Below are 7,500 nucleotides of genomic sequence, written 5' to 3'. Positions count from 1 at the left end.
CTAACCTATGTTGTGCCTTAACCTAACCTATGTTGTGCCTTAACCTAACCTATGTTGTGCCTTAACCTAACCTATGTTGTGCCTTAACCTAACCTATGTTGTGCCTTAACCTAACCTATGTTGTGCCTTAACCTAACCTACGTTGTGCCTTAACCTAACCTACGTTGTGCCTTAACCTAACCTACGTTGTGCCTTAACCTAACCTACGTTGTGCCTTAACCTAACCTACGTTGTGCCTTAACCTAACCTACGTTGTGCCTTAACCTAACCTACGTTGTGCCTTAACCTAACCTACGTTGTGCCTTAACCTAACCTACGTTGTGCCTTAACCTAACCTACGTTGTGCCTTAACCTAACCTACGTTGTGCCTTAACCTAACCTACGTTGTGCCTTAACCTAACCTACGTTGTGCCTTAACCTAACCTACGTTGTGCCTTAACCTAACCTACGTTGTGCCTTAACCTAACCTACGTTGTGCCTTAACCTAACCTACGTTGTGCCTTAACCTAACCTACGTTGTGCCTTAACCTAACCTACGTTGTGCCTTAACCTAACCTACGTTGTGCCTTAACCTAACCTACGTTGTGCCTTAACCTAACCTACGTTGTGCCTTAACCTAACCTACGTTGTGCCTTAACCTAACCTATGTTGTGCCTTAACCTAACCTATGTTGTGCCTTAACCTAACCTATGTTGTGCCTTAACCTAACCTATGTTGTGCCTTAACCTAACCTATGTTGTGCCTTAACCTAACCTATGTTGTGCCTTAACCTAACCTATGTTGTGCCTTAACCTAACCTATGTTGTGCCTTAACCTAACCTATGTTGTGCCTTAACCTAACCTACGTTGTGCCTTAACCTAACCCATATTGTACCTTAACCTAACCCATATTGTACCTTAACCTAACCCATATTGTACCTTAACCTAACCCATATTGTACCTTAACCTAACCCATATTGTACCTTAACGTAACCTAATTTGTGCCTTAACGTAACCTAATTTGTGCCTTAACGTAACCTAATTTGTGCCTTAACGTAACCTAATTTGTGCCTTAACGTAACCTAATTTGTGCCTTAACGTAACCTAATTTGTGCCTTAACGTAACCTAATTTGTGCCTTAACGTAACCTAATTTGTGCCTTAACGTAACCTAATTTGTGCCTTAACGTAACCTAATTTGTGCCTTAACGTAACCTAATTTGTGCCTTAACGTAACCTAATTTGTGCCTTAACGTAACCTAATTTGTGCCTTAACGTAACCTAATTTGTGCCTTAACGTAACCTAATTTGTGCCTTAACGTAACCTAATTTGTGCCTTAACGTAACCTAATTTGTGCCTTAACGTAACCTAATTTGTGCCTTAACGTAACCTAATTTGTGCCTTAACGTAACCTAATTTGTGCCTTAACGTAACCTAATTTGTGCCTTAACGTAACCTAATTTGTGCCTTAACGTAACCCATGTTGTGCCTTAACGTAACCCATGTTGTGCCTTAACGTAACCCAATTTGTGCCTTAACGTAACCCATGTTGTGCCTTAACCTAACCTATATTGTGCCTCAACCTAACCTATATTGCGCCTTAACCTGACGCACGTTGTCGCTGAACCTGCTCTGTAATTGTTATGCAACTCGTTAAATTAGTGTAGTGTTGCCTAACCGCAACCCTCGCAATATAGTTCGCTATTCGCACTGCCCGGTCCCCTGTGTATCGCGTCATGTTAAACACCTTGCAGGTGTTGCTGACTTTCCACATGCTCCTGCTATACACTGTAATGTGGATAGCAGCAGGACGTACATGCCCCCCCCCCTTCCCCCCTGCCTTCGCAAGCTGGTCGTTGAGAAGTTTGCATGTTCAATGCCCTTCGCATGCCGACGTACTCAGCCTACGTTGTGGTACGGCCTGTCACCTGTCCGCCGATGTACGCAAAACCCACAAACTGTACTGCACATTGGTCCGTATGTACTGAATGATACATCGTGGCACATGTGTGACCGTACGACGACTGCGCCTAGCAACGGCAGACCATACAGTCCAAATATTGTGCACGCAGCTACGTGTCGTCTCCCTATAAGAGCTGGATTGCAGTGTGGTACGCCATTCAGACGTGTGGGAGGAACGGACGCCCTGGATGGCGATCAGCATGAGCAGTCTGTTGATGTAGTGGAGCGTGTATTCGGACGTAGTCGTCTCTTCTCACACACCGTGATAGCATGTTGCACCGCGTTCCACATCTGCGACATCCTGCAGAGGCCGGCTGACAGTCGTTCGCGCAATGGACACCGCATACGTACGGGGGCTACCTTCCACGTGTTCTCGAGGCGTGCACATGTTGTTGCGTCTATGTGGGCAGACGTAGTGTGTTGTGACACCTGACACAGGCATGCAATACTCGTTGCAAATGGCGATGGACGTCTACGTTTGCTGGTGACGTTACGCAAATGAACAACAGGTAACCCGTTGTGGTGCGGTTGTTCTCGCTAGAGGTGAATCAGTGTTGGCGACGATCGGTCGAGCTATTAACCGGTTGTTTCAGGGATACCCACCATGCCCACGAACGTGAAAGGGGACCCACCATGCCCACGAACGCGAAAGGGGATCTGGGTGTGAGGCGATACGCGGCGGTGGCTGGGTGGGACCGTCCCCGGCCGGTGAGGGGGGGCCGCCCGGCGTGCTGGCAGCGCGGTGCGTGGGCGCACGCGCTACAGCCGGCTGGTGGGGGCGGCCAGTGGCAGGCGCGCCGGCCGACGGACGCGGCAGGCGGCGCAGCTGCGCGCCGGCGCCCCCTGCTCGCGGCGCCTTGCGGCCAAAGTAGGTCCTCGCGGGCCCGGTGCGAAGCGCGGTGGCCATCTGCAGTGTGCTGGTCCGATTGAGGACTGTGTGCGCTGAGGATGCGCCGCCGCCCGGCGCTCGGCGCCGCGACGCCGTCTGCTGCTCGGTCGCCCCAGCGGTTCTCGCAGGTGGTTTGTATCGCAGCTGTGCGGACGTGTTGGCGCGTGCGCTGTGCTGGGAGAGTTCGCTTCGGCACCCAAGTGGGGCTTTTGTCCTTCTGTGGCGCTGGCGTTGGAGCTGCCGGTCACCGTAGGTGGCGCGTGTTGTCTCCCGCCGGCAATGCCACGACAGCACGCTCCCGGGCCTCTGTCGGCAGCGGCAAGCTCAGTTGGGAGCACGGGTGGTCGCACCTAAAGCGTCTACTCGCCTAACTCCGGGCGATTGCGCCTCTCTCGAACCCGACCAAGTACTTAGGACGGCGCTGCGCGCCGCCGGGACCTGAGAGGGTTTCGAGGTGTGTTGTGCAGGGGAGCTCAGCCTCCTCCTGTTTGCAGAATAATTGAGCGGACGCTTGCGTGTTCGCGCGGGCCCCCGGGACACACTCCCGGGCGGCCGGCTGCTCAGCTCTAGTTGACGCAGCTCCCTGGTTGATCCTGCCAGTAGTCATATGCTTGTCTCAAAGATTAAGCCATGCATGTCTCAGTACAAGCCGCATTAAGGTGAAACCGCGAATGGCTCATTAAATCAGTTATGGTTCCTTAGATCGTACCCACGTTACTTGGATAACTGTGGTAATTCTAGAGCTAATACATGCAAACAGAGTCCCGACCAGAGATGGAAGGGACGCTTTTATTAGATCAAAACCAATCGGTCGGCTCGTCCGGTCCGTTTGCCTTGGTGACTCTGAATAACTTTGGGCTGATCGCACGGTCCTCGTACCGGCGACGCATCTTTCAAATGTCTGCCTTATCAACTGTCGATGGTAGGTTCTGCGCCTACCATGGTTGTAACGGGTAACGGGGAATCAGGGTTCGATTCCGGAGAGGGAGCCTGAGAAACGGCTACCACATCCAAGGAAGGCAGCAGGCGCGCAAATTACCCACTCCCGGCACGGGGAGGTAGTGACGAAAAATAACGATACGGGACTCATCCGAGGCCCCGTAATCGGAATGAGTACACTTTAAATCCTTTAACGAGTATCTATTGGAGGGCAAGTCTGGTGCCAGCAGCCGCGGTAATTCCAGCTCCAATAGCGTATATTAAAGTTGTTGCGGTTAAAAAGCTCGTAGTTGGATTTGTGTCCCACGCTGTTGGTTCACCGCCCGTCGGTGTTTAACTGGCATGTATCGTGGGACGTCCTGCCGGTGGGGCGAGCCGAAGGCGTGCGACCGCCTCGTGCGTGCTCGTGCGTCCCGAGGCGGACCCCGTTGAAATCCTACCAGGGTGCTCTTTATTGAGTGTCTCGGTGGGCCGGCACGTTTACTTTGAACAAATTAGAGTGCTTAAAGCAGGCAAGCCCGCCTGAATACTGTGTGCATGGAATAATGGAATAGGACCTCGGTTCTATTTTGTTGGTTTTCGGAACCCGAGGTAATGATTAATAGGGACAGGCGGGGGCATTCGTATTGCGACGTTAGAGGTGAAATTCTTGGATCGTCGCAAGACGAACAGAAGCGAAAGCATTTGCCAAGTATGTTTTCATTAATCAAGAACGAAAGTTAGAGGTTCGAAGGCGATCAGATACCGCCCTAGTTCTAACCATAAACGATGCCAGCCAGCGATCCGCCGCAGTTCCTCCGATGACTCGGCGGGCAGCCTCCGGGAAACCAAAGCTTTTGGGTTCCGGGGGAAGTATGGTTGCAAAGCTGAAACTTAAAGGAATTGACGGAAGGGCACCACCAGGAGTGGAGCCTGCGGCTTAATTTGACTCAACATGGGAAACCTCACCAGGCCCGGACACCGGAAGGATTGACAGATTGATAGCTCTTTCTTGATTCGGTGGGTGGTGGTGCATGGCCGTTCTTAGTTGGTGGAGCGATTTGTCTGGTTAATTCCGATAACGAACGAGACTCTAGCCTGCTAACTAGTCGCGTGACATCCTTCGTGCTGTCAGCGATTACTTTTCTTCTTAGAGGGACAGGCGGCTTCTAGCCGCACGAGATTGAGCAATAACAGGTCTGTGATGCCCTTAGATGTTCTGGGCCGCACGCGCGCTACACTGAAGGAATCAGCGTGTCTTCCTAGGCCGAAAGGTCGGGGTAACCCGCTGAACCTCCTTCGTGCTAGGGATTGGGGCTTGCAATTGTTCCCCATGAACGAGGAATTCCCAGTAAGCGCGAGTCATAAGCTCGCGTTGATTACGTCCCTGCCCTTTGTACACACCGCCCGTCGCTACTACCGATTGAATGATTTAGTGAGGTCTTCGGACTGGTACGCGGCATTGACTCTGTCGTTGCCGATGCTACCGGAAAGATGACCAAACTTGATCATTTAGAGGAAGTAAAAGTCGTAACAAGGTTTCCGTAGGTGAACCTGCGGAAGGATCATTACCGACTAGACTGCATGTCTTTCGATGTGCGTGTCGTGTCGCGCAACACGCAGCTACCTGTACGGCTCGCAGTAGCCGTGCGCCGCGTGCGGAACCACGCGTTCGTCTCAAAACTAACGGCAATGTTGTGTGGTACGAGCGCTGAAGCGCTGGAGCGGCTGGCCTGCGGCACCTGGCGCCTGGCGCCGGTTTTGAATGACTTTCGCCCGACTGCCTGTCCGCTCCGGTGTGGAGCCGTACGACGCCCATCGGCCGTGAGGCCGTTGGACACTGAACGCTGGAACAGGGCCGCCACACGCCTCAGTCCCGCCTATGCAACTGTCTCGAAAGAGATGGTGGAAACTATGAAAAGATCACCCAGGACGGTGGATCACTCGGCTCGTGGGTCGATGAAGAACGCAGCAAATTGCGCGTCGACATGTGAACTGCAGGACACATGAACATCGACGTTTCGAACGCACATTGCGGTCCATGGATTCCGTTCCCGGGCCACGTCTGGCTGAGGGTCGGCTACGTATACTGAAGCGCGCGGCGTTTGCCCCGCTTCGCAGACCTGGGAGTGTCGTGGCCGCCTGTGGGGCCGGCCGCGTCTCCTTAAACGTGCGATGCGCGCCCGTCGCCTGGCGGTTCGCATACCGGTACTTACTCGGTAGCGTGCACAGCCGGCTGGCGGTGTGGCGTGCGACACCTCGTACAACGACCTCAGAGCAGGCGAGACTACCCGCTGAATTTAAGCATATTACTAAGCGGAGGAAAAGAAACTAACAAGGATTCCCCCAGTAGCGGCGAGCGAACAGGGAAGAGTCCAGCACCGAACCCCGCAGGCTGCCGCCTGTCGTGGCATGTGGTGTTTGGGAGGGTCCACTACCCCGACGCCTCGCGCCGAGCCCAAGTCCAACTTGAATGAGGCCACGGCCCGTAGAGGGTGCCAGGCCCGTAGCGGCCGGTGCGAGCGTCGGCGGGACCTCTCCTTCGAGTCGGGTTGCTTGAGAGTGCAGCTCCAAGTGGGTGGTAAACTCCATCTGAGACTAAATATGACCACGAGACCGATAGCGAACAAGTACCGTGAGGGAAAGTTGAAAAGAACTTTGAAGAGAGAGTTCAAAAGTACGTGAAACCGTTCTGGGGTAAACGTGAGAAGTCCGAAAGGTCGAACGGGTGAGATTCACGCCCATCCGGCCACTGGCCTCCGCCCTCGGCAGATGGGGCCGGCCGCCCGCGCGGAGCAATTCGCGGCGGGGTCGTGTCCGGTTGCCTTTCCACTCGCCGCGGGGCGGGGCCGTTCCGGTGTGCGGTGGGCCGCACTTCTCCCCTAGTAGGACGTCGCGACCCGCTGGGTGCCGGCCTACGGCCCGGGTGCGCAGCCTGTCCTTCCGCGGGCCTCGGTTCGCGTCTGTTGGGCAGAGCCCCGGTGTCCTGGCTGGCTGCCCGGCGGTATATCTGGAGGAGTCGATTCGCCCCTTTGGGCGCTCGGGCTCCCGGCAAGCGCGCGCGGTTCTTCCCGGATGACGGACCTACCTGGCCCGGCCCCGGACCCGCGCCGCTGTTGGCTCGGGATGCTCTCGGGCGGAATAATCGCTCCCGTCAGCGGCGCTTCAGCTTTGGACAATTTCACGACCCGTCTTGAAACACGGACCAAGGAGTCTAACATGTGCGCGAGTCATTGGGCTGTACGAAACCTAAAGGCGTAATGAAAGTGAAGGTCTCGCCTTGCGCGGGCCGAGGGAGGATGGGGCTTCCCCGCCCTTCACGGGGCGGCGGCCTCCGCACTCCCGGGGCGTCTCGTCCTCATTGCGAGGTGAGGCGCACCTAGAGCGTACACGTTGGGACCCGAAAGATGGTGAACTATGCCTGGCCAGGACGAAGTCAGGGGAAACCCTGATGGAGGTCCGTAGCGATTCTGACGTGCAAATCGATCGTCGGAGCTGGGTATAGGGGCGAAAGACTAATCGAACCATCTAGTAGCTGGTTCCCTCCGAAGTTTCCCTCAGGATAGCTGGTGCTCGTACGAGTCTCATCCGGTAAAGCGAATGATTAGAGGCCTTGGGGCCGAAACGACCTCAACCTATTCTCAAACTTTAAATGGGTGAGATCTCCGGCTTGCTTGATATGCTGAAGCCGCGAGCAAACGACTCGGATCGGAGTGCCAAGTGGGCCACTTTTGGTAAGCAGAACTGGCGCT

At 54.5% G+C, this 7,500-nt stretch overlaps 3 non-coding genes across 3 annotated transcripts in view; all 3 read left to right on the top strand.

The window, feature by feature from the left end:
- Nucleotides 1–3,410: 3,410 nt before the first annotated feature.
- On the top strand, nt 3,411–5,319 carry LOC126444877 (small subunit ribosomal RNA). The gene has a single exon (XR_007582810.1). It is a non-coding gene; the product is annotated as a small subunit ribosomal RNA (ribosomal RNA).
- A 353-nt stretch (nt 5,320–5,672) lies between these two features.
- LOC126444885 (5.8S ribosomal RNA) lies at nt 5,673–5,827 on the top strand. Its single transcript, XR_007582816.1, has one exon. It is a non-coding gene; the product is annotated as a 5.8S ribosomal RNA (ribosomal RNA).
- A 188-nt stretch (nt 5,828–6,015) lies between these two features.
- Nucleotides 6,016–7,500, top strand: part of LOC126444882 (large subunit ribosomal RNA) — a 4,224-nt gene continuing 2,739 nt past the window's right edge. The window contains exon 1 of the ribosomal RNA XR_007582815.1: nt 6,016–7,500. This exon is cut by the window's right edge and continues 2,739 nt beyond it. This is a non-coding gene — a ribosomal RNA (large subunit ribosomal RNA).

This window comes from Schistocerca serialis, unplaced genomic scaffold (assembly GCF_023864345.2).
Source record: "Schistocerca serialis cubense isolate TAMUIC-IGC-003099 unplaced genomic scaffold, iqSchSeri2.2 HiC_scaffold_305, whole genome shotgun sequence".
Classification (NCBI taxonomy): Eukaryota; Metazoa; Arthropoda; class Insecta; order Orthoptera; family Acrididae; genus Schistocerca; species Schistocerca serialis.
This window is presented reverse-complemented; position numbering and strand designations above follow the sequence as displayed.